Source organism: Andrena cerasifolii, chromosome 16 (assembly GCF_050908995.1).
Source record: "Andrena cerasifolii isolate SP2316 chromosome 16, iyAndCera1_principal, whole genome shotgun sequence".
NCBI classification, from domain to species: domain Eukaryota; kingdom Metazoa; phylum Arthropoda; class Insecta; order Hymenoptera; family Andrenidae; genus Andrena; species Andrena cerasifolii.
In genome coordinates this window covers 10856056-10869113 of record NC_135133.1, presented here as the reverse complement: position 1 = coordinate 10869113, position 13058 = coordinate 10856056, and the positions used below count along the sequence as shown (strand labels likewise).

Genomic DNA, 13058 nt, shown 5'->3' with positions numbered 1-13058 from the left:
GGTGCGAAACAGGAAGAAGAGGGACGGGGTACCAAAGGGGGCTGACGGCCCGAGGGGGGTAGCTCTTACATATTTATGCCGCGTTCTACGCGCAACACCCATCACAGGGGCGCGGTGGCGGGAACCAACCCCCTCTGCGCTTCCTATGCCGGTGGATAGGTATGCCGACCTTGTGCGCGCTTTCGCGGGGTGCCTGTCTGCCTGCCGATGTTAATCAGCTTGCTTGATAGTGCGTTGTTACAAACACCACACAGATGCACCGCTATTTCGGGTTCTATGTAATTCTAGGGGGTAATGGAGTCGCTGGGAGGTAACCCCGTTGCAAACGACGCCGACGCCGACGCTCTGCCAATGAACGCATTAACGCTTTCCCGTCTATCGGATTCTGCCCCGGTGACTCTGTACCTCGCTGTGAAATTCAGCATCCTCTTCAAGTATTCGCGACTATTGCCACGTTGTCGCGCGTAGGTCGCGCGCGCGTTCCGTTGCTTCGGCTGAAAGCTGAGAGGAGTGTTCGTGCGAAGCAGCGACAGCTACGCTCGCCCGCCGCGCCGGTAGACGTTGTTCCCCGAGGGTTATTAATCAACGAGGAGTTTACGTCGCTCTAAGAGTTCGCGAGCCACTGTCATCCTATTAATCGTGGCCGCTAATGACGAGCTGCCCCCGGGAACCGGGAACCGGGAACCGGGAACCGGGAACCAGGCACCGGCTACCAAGTGGCCGCAACCCGCAACACCCAGCAGCTTCACCGGGCCATCCTCCGCGTCGCGTCGTCAACGCTACCAGGCAAACGGTCACGCGATCCAGATCGCGTTTCAGCCAGGCGACGTGCAATTATAACGAGAATGCGCCGCGAGCACGCACTTTCAGCTCCGGGAAGAGCGCGTGTCCCGTGCCCGGGGACGATTTTATCCTCGACGAGAACCTCCTGATCGCCTCGCGGAGAAATCGATCTCGCCTACGGCCTACGGGTCCCCGCACGACATCGAAAACGGGAGATTCCAGCGCGTCTGACGTTGGCACGCTGCTCGAGGATACGCCTCTTGAATTACTGTTGCAATCCTGTTACGATAATGACGACAGGAGCCCGCGCCCAGCCAGACGCGTACGCGCTCCAACTCCTGCACGTCGGCCCGGATTAAATGCAAATTAAAATGTTTCCGGGCCGAAACACCGTCAGCAGATTCCCCGATAAAATTAAAAGCATTTTGCTTTCCTCCGCGGTCCAGGGTTGTTCGTCTTTGAAAAACAACGATCCCATTCTTTTGCCAGAGCGTGGCCAATCAAGTCGGCCGGGGACGATCGCGTGGATTACGAGGGCGCGAGGAATCCAGTGGGTGCGACGAAAAACGATACGCGAACATTGCTTATCTTGCGTGGACGTTTACAATAGACTCGATGATCGACGATAGGTGGTTCGGCTGATAGAACGGGATGGGCGATGACGGTGTGTGTAGGCCCCGATTTATGGATCGATAATACCCTTACGTAAAGTGTTTATGCGCACGGGCGGACCATTAATAAAACTGTATGCCTTGTCTTTCGACGGCTCTACTTCGTTCGCGATAACTGCCTCGAAGAATCGTCTTCCCTTTGATGCTTGTGCTATTCCTATCAAGAGACACGGTAGACAACGCGAGACAAAGAGTGTCTATATTACGCCACGACCCGCTATCAAGAACCCTTCGATTATCGAATCTCAATAATGGTTGATCCGATTAGATTTTCAACGGTCTTAATGGATAGCTTGAGTTTGATTTACTCAAGAAAAGTGTCTTATGAGCTGAGATATTTCAATGCAAATTTGCGCCCCGAATTTGCGTTGCTAATACGTATATGTTGATGTATTTTAGATCGTAACGGAGTTATTGGAAATTATTAAAACTAAAACAATTAACATTTTTTCGGGTTTCGAAACGCCAAGTATTTTGAATAAAATAAAAATATATCTGCTTAATATTATTTAATACAGTTTTTGTTTCTATAAATAGCCATTGTTATAATTGGCGCAATTTTTGTAAAGGTAAATATAGCACATTAATAAAACTTGTCGCACCTTTTTGTAGCTTTTTTTAAAAAAGGTAATTTTCTGCAGATTGTATTTGACTTCCACCCACCGCTATTCCGCTGCCATTCTCGACTTTCTTTGTAACGCTACGAATTGCTACGAGATAGACATTTAGACATTGGCCTACTCTAACTTTCGATTCAAAGTGGCACGTTATTCCGTTGCGTATTTACGCCGAGCGATTTTACATGGATGATCTTAATCCTGAAAGGATCGAAGGACCGGATCCGAGGGCAATGGGACCGGGGAGGGCTTGATCGAGGAGAGGCGGTTTACAAACAAACTCGTAGCCGCCCACGCGTACACACGAGCGCACTTGGCGCGGTGGTGCACGCTACACGCGATCGTTTGACAACGAGGTGGACGTCCCCGTAATCCGTGGGTTACCGCTTCACCGCGGGGACATCATTTCCCAGGAAGTTATTGCCCATCGCAGGTATCCCACTCTACACTGCCCTCTCAGCTGTTCCCGTTCAGCTGACACCGACCCGTTCTGTCGTCGAATAATTTCGTCCGTGAGATTTCCAAGGATCGACGTCCGAATGAACGGCGACGAGAGTCCGACGGGGGAAGATTTAGGATAATTATCGAACGAAGGGGGGAATGGCGACACCGTGGCGTGTGAAACTCGAAGAAGAGAAGGAGAAGAGAGAGGTCGAGGGCGCAGCGCAGGTGAAATCAGCGCAAATAAGTAGCTGCCGGTAGTGGCGATCAGCGTCGATAATGGCAATTAACGCGATTATATCGTTTGATCCTTAATCATTAAGGATTTCGATGGCTGGCTATTACCGGCGACGATTTATTACGAGTAATGGCGCGTAATGAACGCGGAGCAGCGCGGCGAGACGCGGCCCCCGTGTCTTTCCTTTACTTTACGTTTCTCCGTCGACTTTTCCGTCTCGTTCTAGCCTCCCGACTCGATTACGCGGACGAGGACACATCTTGGCACTTTGCGACCGGACTGCAAAGCCTGGACTCGACTAGGTGTCCTTGTGCTTTAAATAAATGCGAAAACAGTACCTGAACGGCGCGCGGCGTCGATACAGCTCGCACGTTGCGGCGCTCCTCTTACTTCCAGAGAGGCAAGTTTCTTACGCCTACGCGAGCTGCTCTAACCACAGGCTATCTCTCTACCTCTCCTTCTATCCACCGCTATCCTCTCCTCCCCCTCTACGGCATCGAGGTTTTCTTCGTTACGCAGAACTTGGTTGCGTTTCTGGTATTTCTTTAAAGCGGCGCATGCAAAACGCACGGGTAACAGGATACGGTTATCTCTGCCTACCACCCTTCCACTCGCGCCGCTCGATTTACTGATAACTAGAGGGGGAACTTCCGTTGCTAATCGAATGAATCATGACCGAGATCCGATTGCCGATCGAAAACTCTGTGAGCGGCTCCCGGCAAGAGCGCTCGCGTAGCGCGCGTTACTCTCCGTCGACAAATATGGACAACCGGCTCGTTCCTCCGCAAACGTGGCTCGTCGGTCGTGAACCGTTCGCGAGCTACGATTAAGATAAAGGGCAACGAATGTACGGAGTCGCGACGTCGTTGAAGAGCTGGTTCAGAAGGACGAGTACGAATCGAAGGCTGCGAGCGTACGCGCGCCGGTTAATTCCAACATCTGCGTTGCGTCGAGCGACTACGATTTCCAGCCAGGCAAAACGACCGAGAGGAGGCGAAAGACGGGGGGGGGGGGGGGGGGAGAGAAAAAGGACAGAAAACGACAGTCTCCCGTAGGAGCGAGGCCCGGGGCAAACCGATCGCTTCTCTCCCACCGCACCCCAATTTTAATCAGGACCCGAAGTATGCAAGCAGGATGGATGCCTGCGAGCTCTCCCGCCGGTACTACCGGGCGTTACGATGCATGTAATTTATTTTTATTGCCGCCAATTTTTTTTCTACCCCTCGATCAGCTCCTACTAATTTCGAGAAGGAGGTGCCTCCGCGAGAGGCAGAGAAAGCACAAGCACTTGAAGCTGAAAGCCCGTGCAACGTGCCGGGGTATTACCCGGCCGTTTTCATTCTCCAAATTTCACCGTAAAATCCCGATAGTCACCGAGATAGAAAATTCACCGCGGCAACGGATATCGCGGAATTTATCCCTCGGCAATATTCCCCCGTTAAACGAAAACAAAAACGATGGAGAAAATCAGGGGACGGATTGGACGATAAAGCTGGACATTTTGGTACGCGCAACCGCGATGTAAGGTCCGACGGGGAAAATTATAACATTAGGCTGGACTCGGAGGTAGTCCGTAGCCGGTAGATCAGGTTAGATAGCGGATAGACGAGGTAGCACCCAGTAAACTCGTTATCAGATCGATGTAGCGAGATACATATCGTATGTACGGAGATAAACGAGGCGGAGGTTATGAAATTCAACGGCACAGGCCTCGGAGAGCCCCGGAGAGCAACGAATCACTCGAATTAACTCATTCGCCTGCCTTTTTAGGTATACACCTATAAACGCACGGACGTAGAAACGCGCATATTCCCGAGAGGTATCATTTATCTTCAATTTCGTCACCGTTACCCCCCCCCCCCCCTCCCCACCCCCGATTCCAAAGCATTCCAGTATGCAAATCTTATCCGAGTGATTAATTTCGGTAATATCATTATCGGTATTACAGCCGCGCGTTTAATGGAATTGCCGTGCGACGTATCGCCGAGGGGTGACAAAATACGGGAAAGGAAACGGAGAAAATCCTACGCATCCCCATCTCGGTTTGCTCGGTTCCGTCGAGGACCGAGGCACGAGCTCTCGAGGAAGACTTCCCGACCGGAGGATGATGCCGCGTGTCCCGCTCGTCCGCTTTAAAGGTGGCTAAGATTTATAGCGAGCCAGGGACGTGTAGGAGGTGGAGCAGCAGCAGGGTAAAGGAAAGTGGGTGGAGGCGCAGGGGGTAAAAGAGATACATAGAGTGAACGGTGGGTTTTGAGTTTGAGCCGCGGGGGTTATTGCAGTAAGCCTTCTCTTGGGGGTTCAAGAATATTACTATCCGCGCGAAGCCTACCCTACTACGCCTTCCTCTAAACTACCCACCCTCTTGAGAACCGGGCTCTCTCGGATCCTATACCACCGCGCTACGTACCGCTTAGTCTCCCTGCTTTTACGCGATCTAGAACGCAGGACGGAGAGAGAGATAGCCGGCGAAAGCGAAAGGAAGGGAAAGAGAAGCACGGGAGGGTGGCAGCGGCAGAGAGAGAGAGAGAGAAACCATTCCCTCAAAACCCCGCCGCTCATACATGCCCTGGCGATCTTTTTAAACGCGCCTCACTTAAAAGAACACGGTTTACGTTTATGGCCATTCATTCGCTGGGGGAAAAAAGGGAGGCCGGAGAATGAACCAAGACACAATTCCACGCAATTCGGGACCAGGGGCGGAAAGTCGGATCGCAGGGGGGTGCGGTCTGATAAGCAATAATGGCTCGAGAGGAAAACGAAGCTGCGACGCACCGTATGCTACCCTCCTTCCACCCTCGCCCCGCGAGTCACCTATCTCTAACCGAAAATCTCCAGTTTATCGATGGCCACGGGAGAATTAAATCATTTCGCATTGTGGAAAAAAAGAGGGCTGCCAGCAACGAAAAACAGATTCCCTCGGAAAAGAAGAAACAGGTGAGAAGCATCGGGGCGTCTGATTTGCATAAGAAAATGTTTAACGTAGTAAGGAATTGTTGCCGGTGTTTGTAGAAAATTACGACCCTCTTCCCCCTTCCTGTTCCGTTTCCATCCAACAGATCTGCTCGCATTGCGGGAACAAGTGCTTCTGTCTCCGATTGGGTGAGACGAGACACGATCGAGTTAGTTAAAAAAATGAATTAAAAGCGTAATCCGCGCGCTGATTGAGAGGGACCGCGTGCTACCGAAGAGGAAGGACTTTCCCGAGACGGTCTCGCCTCGTGATTCTTTTTGCTCTCCTGGGGACTACCTCGGAGAGAAGAAGCTGCCTAATTAAACGCGGGGTCGATCCGCTACGAATGAGCTACTTTCATCCGGGAAACAGTATTCTTTCTCTTCGAAAAAAGGTCTCATTTTCTGCGGAATCACGATCCACCCTGAACGATGCCATTAACTTTTCCTACCCCCTCGAATTCACGAAAACTAACGTTATCAAGGAAAGCGACACTCCTACATTTGTTTTCGCGACACGTGGATCGCGCGTTCGATATTATTATGTCATCGCTGAGCTTTAAGGAAAACTTCCTTGTCGTTCTGAAGCACCCCGTATACGTGCCGATCGAGGTAACAAACGCTATAAAAATAGGGGAAAAGAAACACCGCGGCAATATAATTTCCAAAGTGGCTAGTATTTCCTGATTTGCCTACAATTTACTGCGCAGCAGTTTCCCTGTATCCCACGCTCACGAAAATCTTGCGTTTTCGGGCGAAATTCTAACCGAACGGCACGGAGGCAGGGGCAAGGGCGATGGCGAGGGCGAGGATGAAGACGAGGGGGGAGGGCCTCCGCCCTTGCCACTGTCTCGTCCTAAAGAACGTTTACGTCTCTAAACCACGGTCTGATCTCGGGACGGCCGGCTTAGCCTCGTTTTATTTAACGCGTGTTTAAAACTAATAAAACCAGAGCACGGGAGTCGGAGGCTCGCGACAGAAGATCCGCAATCAGAGCCGAGATATTCTATGGCAGACAAACGCATTAGCCGTCTCTCGTCCTCTCGTCCAACGACGCTTCCTTCCTTCCTTCCTTATTTCGCCCCATAGCGAACGAGCCAGTCACGGCTGCTCGCGAGAGGGAAAAGGATGGAAGCGAAGATGACGAAGGCTAATATCCAGTTACTCCCAGAGTTTCGACTGAAACTTTAACTGTGCGAGCTAAACAATTATCGCTTAAGCCTTTAGCGGATTATGGCGCGCTTTCTCGTCATTCCCGCCGACGTGCCGGCGGTTACCTCCCCCCTCGCGACGAACAAGGATCGTTAACGCGATTAACATGCCTCAAAGTTTTTCCAAGTAATCGATCTAATCGAGCGCTTGAACGGAATTCCAGACGGAGATATGAACACCTTTGCTGATATTAATGGGTATCAGACCGTGGAAAAGAGTTGGCTCTTTAGCGGATTATGGTGCGCTTCCTTGTCATTCCCGTCGACGTGCCGGCAGTTACCTCCCCCCTCGCGACGAACAAGGATCGTTAACGCGATTAACATGCCTCAAACTTTTCGAAGTAATCGATCTAATCGAGCGCTTGAACGGATTTCCAGACGGAGATATGAACACCTTTGCTGATATTAATGGGTATCAGACCGTGGAAAAGAGTTGGCCCTTTCGCGGATTATGGCGCGTTTTCTTGTCATTCCCGCCGACGTGCCGGCGGTTACCTCCCCCCTCGCGACGAACAAGGATCGTTAACGCGATTAACATGCCTCAAAGTTTTTCCAAGTAATCGATCTAATCGAGCGCTTGAACGGAATTCCAGACGGAGATATGAACACCTTTGCTGATATTAATGGGTATCAGACCGTGGAAAAGAGTTGGCTCTTTAGCGGATTATGGTGCGCTTCCTTGTCATTCCCGCCGACGTGCCGGCAGTTACCTCCCCCCTCGCGACGAACAAGGATCGTTAACGCGATTAACATGCCTCAAAGTTTTTCCAAGTAATCGATCTAATCGAGCGCTTGAACGGAATTCCAGACGGAGATATGAACACCTTTGCTGATATTAATGGGTATCAGACCGTGGAAAAGAGTTGGCCCTTTCGCGGATTATGGCGCGTTTTCTTGTCATTCCCGCCGACGTGCCGGCGGTTACCTCCCCCCTCGCGACGAACAAGGATCGTTAACGCGATTAACATGCCTCAAACTTTTCGAAGTAATCGATCTAATCGAGCGCTTGAACGGAATTCCAGACGAAGATATGAACACCTTTGCTGATATTAATGGGTATCAGACCGTGGAAAAGAGTTGGCGTGCGAATGATCGTTGTGGTGCCACGGCGTCTTGGGAAGAACTCTTGCCGTGATCAAGTATGTGAAACGTAACGGGTGCACACTCACCGAAATATCATTGCGATCATCTCGCGAATATCATCTCGCCCTCGGTCATCCTGGATATGGTACTTCACTTTCACTTTTTAGCACTAATTTTAAAGCGACAACGTTTTTTCGCGACCACCCGTGGCCATTGTCCGCGAACGCGACTAAACGACGGTGGCGTCACTGTCGTCGATCTCTATTAGTGGTCAAATTATCGTTTCCGCCATTTACCGAGACACTTACGCGGCGCTGTTGTTCCAGCAAGGAACGGAAGAGGCGAGAAAAATGTGGACAGTAATGGCGGTCAGTCCTTTCCTTGGTAGCGTCGTTTATCGGTAAGAACACTAAAGTTTTGTTCTACATGGTTGGAGCTTGAATAACGTGGCGTATCGTGGCCCGTGGCTTCGCAAACCGATTTGGAGCATCGTTGTTTATTTGAGAAGTCAAGGGCAAGGGTGTCGAAAGGTGGGGCTCGTGTTTATTCGGTCGCTCGTTCGCTCGCTCGCATCGTCGGTACCGTTGCGTGGCAGAATAACATAGCACTAATTTTAAAGCGACAACGTTTTTTCGCGACCACCCGGGGCCACTGTCCGCGAACGCGACTAAACGACGATGGCGTCACTGTCGTCGATCTCTATTAGTGGTCAAATTATCGTTTCCGCCATTTAACGCGACACTTACGCGGCGCTGGTGTTCCAGCAAGGAACGGAAAAGGCGGGAAAAATGTGGACAGTAATGGCGGTCAGTCCTTTCCTTGGTAGCGTCGTTTATCGGTAAGAACACTAAAGTTTTGTTCTACATGGTTGGAGCTTGAATAACGTGGCGTATCGTGGCCCGTGGCTTCGCAAACCGATTTGGAGCATCGTTGTTTATTTGAGAAGTCAAGGGCAAGGGTGTCGAAAGGTGGGGCTCGTGTTTATTCGGTCGCTCGCTTGCTCGCATCGTCGGTACCGTTGCGTGGCAGAATAACATAGTCTCTTACAAGGGAACATCCCGAACCCGAATATTCAAAAAATTCTGAAACTTTGTGAATATGTAGGGGATTTTCTCCTGATTACAACGCAATTTTTGTTTGCTGAAATTAACTGCCAAAAATTCGGCTATTTTTCGATTTTGTGTTATAACTCGCGAAATGTAAGAGATAGAAAAAAAGTTTCCGGACAAAAGTTACTTCTTTTAATTAGATCTATCATTTGGTAAAAAAATTATTTTACAGTTTACGAGTTATAAGACAAAATTGGAAAATAACCGGATTTTCAGGGGTCAAGTACAGTCCCTTAGAGTGAATTTAGGCAGCAAACAAAAATTCCGTTGTGATCAGGAGGAAATTCCCTACATATTTGCAAAGTTTCAGAATTTTTGAAATTTCCGGGTCCGAGATGTTCCCTTGTTGACCTTACGCTCACGATATTATTTGTTTGTACAGATCGACGCTGCCTCGGTCAACGCAACCTTTCGAAGATTTCGCGTATGTGCGCGATCGGAGAACAGTCGAAACGTTGAAATACGTTTATAATTTATATCGCGTCGCCAGTGAGTGTGTCGGTCGGGGTTACGCGGTTTTCGTTCGTTATCGCGAGTGCCTATGTGCTTTGTGCTTCGGTTTGTGCTGGCATCGTATTTTTCCTGGGAGAGCTCGGAATCGATGAGGACATTGTCGCTGCTCTTCCACTGATCAACGTACTACGTCCACGAAGCTACTTCGTCAGTGGTGAGTGAAAATTTTTTCATCTTAATATCATTAACACGTCCATTGGCGCACAATCGTTAAAGTATTTTGAAATATGTATCTATGGCGCCAGCTTTTCTCGTTCAGTGATAATTATGATAGAGAAAGAAGCAATGAAGTTGCTAATTTATTCGGCGATTACTTGATTATGGTTATATCGTGCATTTAATTAGCGGGGACGATGGTATAGGTACAATATCGGCGCGATGAAAATGCATTAGGGTTAACAGGATAGGATAAGTATTGGCGTAAGAAATTTCTGGAATTACGTGCAGGGCGTTTGAAGAGTGAAAGAGTCTAGAAGGCATTGTTATCGCAGCGTGGAAAGGTTTTTGTCTCGGGTCAGGATTTTCGAGGAAATTCTGTGGAAACGGTGTCCAAGTGCTCCATCCTTCGCAGGAACTTGCCGATGCCAATAAAACGATTTAAGCCAGATGCAGAAGCATCCCCGGCGCGCTTTCTCACGATTCATTCGGGCCGGGCCGTTTAACGGCGGGTAAAGGAAGGTCCGCTGCGTTGCTAATACGAAACACATGTTGGGGAACTCGCCTCGCACCTGAGATCCGCTAGTTACGCCGGGGTTAGGCGAGGGTAGCTATTCGCCGGGGGTTGGTGACCGTCAGGACCACAATGTTTTCGGGAACGAGCACCTGAGGGAAACCCACGTGCCGACCAGATGTGGGAGTCCGACCGGCGAGACAGGTAGTTTCGCAGGTTCTTTCTTCCGCTCCTCGTGCATTGCCGTCAATTCCAAGATTTCGGTTTACTGTGCTTTCGGTATTTCTTTGCCCGTCGAATTTTTCGGCCGCGATCGATAAATGGATTTCTTTACGAGATAGGACGACGCTTCCGCACTGGGACATTCGCTAATTACCCGATTAATTTATTGGATTTAATCGCACGAATAATATCTTGTTTCAGCAATCGGCTAGCTTCGTTATTTTTTATGTAGAAGGACCAGGAAAATGCAAGCAATATTTCTTGTTTTATTGAAAAAGGGATCGGGGGAGGAGGGATCGGTCGTATAAAAATCGTTTCTTATCACTCGTTTCGTGGTCGCGTTCGCCGTTAAACTGGATCGTTTGTTGCATACCTTGCCCGTGGATATCACGGATGAGAGTGGGCTAACAGGGGTTGCGAGGTGGCCGGCGCCGGCACCGGCACCGTTTCAAGCCGGCTAATTTCCCCGGCGCTGCAGCGCACCGTTCAAAAATCCGGATCAGGTCTGTCCACGCCTTGGAATCATTAAAAGCAAGTTAAACGCCCCCGAAGGACGGCTTTACGAGTCGTCCGCATTCACGAGGTTAAATTATTACGTCATAACGTAGCAGCCGGAGATTCGAGATTGTATTGGGTTCGGTTGTGGGCGCCCAGGAAAACGGGCACGTACCTGGTGCGGCCCATTTCCTCGTGACTTACGTCGAAATCTATGACCGGCGTTCGGGCGCCGGTCATTTCGAAGATTCCAGAAATTTCAAGCAATATCCCCCGGTACCCTTTTGTGGGAGCGCGCTGGGCGGGTCCCATTCGATGTGGCCACGAACATATCCCGTTAATAGACACGATGCTTTTCTATCAATCTGGTACGCGCACCTTTGCTATTCTAAATAACGTTCTCAACCAGATATCCTCGCGATATCATTGCATTGTAACGTGTATAGCCTCTCCAGTCCCCTATCTAACGATCCTCGCTGCTCACTTGACGCGCTCACGTGGAAATAATTCGCGCGGTAATTAGCGCAAATCGTACCTTGGCTGAGAAGGCGGCACAATGCGAAAGTGGATAAGTCGAGAGATTAACGGCGGCCGGTACCGTAAGAAAAATGAAATATTCAAATTTAGCCGGAAAAAAATATTATTTTCCTTATCTTAGGAGGAATAATGGGCTCTCGCGTAGCCCGCGGCCCGCGCCGCGCAAAACATACCTATACGTTGGTATAACGGCGAATAAAAACCCTAGTCTTCTAAGCTCTTCCCAATTATAAATTAAACGTCTTTCCTGCGCAGCCATTGTCATAGCACATTAAGTTAATGATAACGAACGGGTCGGGTGGACTCAGCCTTCTCTAATCCCGTTCGCGGCCCTCCTCGTGGAAAAGTCGCGGGCGAAAGAAAAGCAGGATCAGAGAAAGACCGTTACGGGGGGATATTTCATCGCGCTTAAACGACCTGTTTACGGCGGAAGAGTACTTTATATCGGCTATTCGATCTCCTTAAACTACTTTGATGGAATAAGTTTGTTCGTCGAATCACCGATTCGAGCGTTCCAGCGCGATAGGCGAGGCGAAAAGAGTCAGTCGGGGGGGGAGGGGAGGTAGGAACGGAACGGAACGGAATCGACCGTGGATGGTGGTCTTCCTTAAAAGCAATCGGTTGTACTACTATTTTCAACATTTCGTCGGAGTTAGGGCCTGAGATATAACCAGCCGAGATGAAATTATAGTCACCCCGGTTTTAACCGAGCCTCTAACTTATGCGACGTACACGCCGCTAAATTATGTAACGCCCCACGTAGATACTCTACGGTCCCGCTGCTACAGGATGTTCCCGTGTACCGATGTTAAATCGCGATTCAACCTTTATCTCCCTTCTTCCCCTTTCCCGCGGCTCTCTCTAGTGCTCTTTCCTACATCGCTCTTTCCCTGCGCCGACCACCGAGCAATTTGTCCGCGAACAGCCCCCTCCTTTTGCCGCGTGAGCGCACAAAAATTTATCGGCCTTTCGTCGGTTCCTCTCAATTGGAATTGCGGTATAATTGGCTCTTAAATGCCCCACGTTCTTCACGCGCGTTCCCTCCCCCCCCCTGATCTCGTTAAGTAGCCCCGAGATATTACACAGGTACCTGCATATCCCGACTCGCGGAGATTGCCAAATTAGCAAGAATGTCGCGGACGATCTTATCGGGTCGCGCGTTAAACGTGCCTGCGCCAGGCTAATATCCGTGGAAACCGTAAACGCGAAGCCCGTTCGCAATGGAAGCTTAAAAGCACATAGCCGCGGTGGACGGTGGGCGCGTGATATCAACGAATAATAAATATCGCGCAGTTTAGGGGGGCCGTTTCGGTCGTACGAGCGGCACAAATTTCGGTAAGGGCGAAACATCAGGGAAAACGGTGGTTCGTTCCGCCAGAATTACGACTCGCCGCGAGTTGCGCAGGGCGTTGCGGCATCCCCGTTGTAAAGCGCGATTTCACCTTTGTTCTGGTTCTTCCGCTTTTGTTTCCACCCTCGCGCTTCTCTTTTTTTAATGCCCTTTGAAACGCGAACG

The 13058-nt window shown here is 50.1% G+C and overlaps 1 long non-coding RNA gene across 1 annotated transcript in view; it reads right to left on the bottom strand.

The window, feature by feature from the left end:
* The window catches only part of LOC143377935 (uncharacterized), a 63382-nt gene extending 54931 nt beyond the window's left edge, over positions 1-8451 (bottom strand). Inside the window, exon 1 of the long non-coding RNA XR_013087444.1 lies at positions 8083-8451. This is a non-coding gene — a long non-coding RNA (uncharacterized LOC143377935). The remainder of the gene's footprint in view (positions 1-8082) is intronic.
* Positions 8452-13058: the final 4607 nt, after the last annotated feature.